This window comes from Myotis lucifugus, unplaced genomic scaffold (genome assembly GCF_000147115.1).
Source record: "Myotis lucifugus unplaced genomic scaffold, Myoluc2.0 scaffold_312, whole genome shotgun sequence".
NCBI classification, from domain to species: domain Eukaryota; kingdom Metazoa; phylum Chordata; class Mammalia; order Chiroptera; family Vespertilionidae; genus Myotis; species Myotis lucifugus.
In genome coordinates, this window is record NW_005871360.1 from 196,143 (window position 1) to 197,537 (window position 1,395).

The 1,395-nt window shown below is 49.3% G+C and overlaps 1 non-coding gene across 1 annotated transcript; it reads left to right on the forward strand.

Moving 5' to 3' along the window:
• The first annotated feature begins 279 nt into the window (after positions 1-279).
• On the forward strand, positions 280-445 carry LOC111828260. The gene has a single exon (XR_002832065.1). It is a non-coding gene; the product is annotated as a U1 spliceosomal RNA (small nuclear RNA).
• Positions 446-1,395: the final 950 nt, after the last annotated feature.

The following is a 1,395-nucleotide window of genomic DNA, read 5'->3' on the forward strand; positions in this document are numbered from 1 at the left end:
ATATGGCTGGTGGGGAAAAACCTCCCACACATTTGGTGTCAGAAGTATTGTGAGTAGAAAAATCTGTTTTTCTGTTAATGCCATCCTTAATTTACATGTCACTAGCCAAGGACTCCTTAAGGGCAAGGACTACATCTTATTTAACCCCTTCTCTCCCGTGCTGACCCAGAATAGATCTGTGATGTGTTTGTTCAATGAATGAATGAACATACACATGAATTAATAAATGAGAGTCACTGTGCTGGGCATCTCATAGACATATCTTACTTAAGGTCTGACACACTTACCCAGCAGGGGAGGTACCGTGATCACGAAAGTGGTTTTCCCAGGGCAAGGCTTATCCACTGTATTCCAGGTTTGCTGACCGCTGCGATTTCCCCAAATGTGGGGCACTCAACTGCATAGTTTGTGGTAGTGGGAGGAAAAAGGTCTAGCCTTTTTCATCATCAAGATGAAAAAGGTTAGGCAGACATCATTTAGGATGACTAGCATGAAATCTGGATAAAACATTGGGGAAATGGGTGTAATGTAGGAAAAAATTAGAATTTCAAGAAGTATATGTACACTAATCTATATATATATATAAAAGCCTAAGCTACTGTTCGACCATTCAACCGGTAGCTATGATGTGTACTGACCACCAGGGAGCAGAGGCTCTGACCAGTAGGTTAGCTTGCTGCTGGGGTCCGGCCAGTCAGGACTGGGTGAGATGGGCCGGACATGCCCTGGAGCCCTCCTGCAGTCCCTCCCTGGCCCTGATTGTGCACCGGTGAGGTCCCTCGCCTGGACTGCACTCTCTCGCAATCCGGGACCCCTCAGGGGACGTCGGAGAGCTGCAGGCCAGGCTGAGGGACCCTACCAGTACACAAATTCTTGCACTGGGCCACTAGTTTTAACCTAAAGAACATATGTATATATTATTAATAGAGGCCCGGTGCAAGACATTCATGCACTGGAGGGGAGGGGTGTCCCTCAGCCCAGACTGTGCCCTCTCACAGTCCAGGACCCTCGGGGGATGTCCGCCTGCTAGCTTAGGCTCCCCGGGGATTGGGCCTAAGCCGGCAGGCAGATATCCCTCTCGCAGTCCAGAACCCCATGCTCCTTACTGCCCACCTGCAGCAGAGGCAGGAGAGGCTCCTGCCACCACCACTGCACTTGCCAACTGTGAGCCCGGCTTCTGGCTGAGCAGTGCTCCCCCTGTGGAAGCACACTGACCACCAGGGGGCAGCTCCTGTGTTGAGTATCTGCCCCCTGGTGGTCAGTGCACATCATAGAGACCAGTCGTCCGGCTGTTTGGTTGATTTGCATATTATCCTTTTATTATATAGGATTTTATGAGAACAAAAACCAAAAGGTAATATGCAAAGAAGGTAAAATAATGGGATTCTAGGTGTC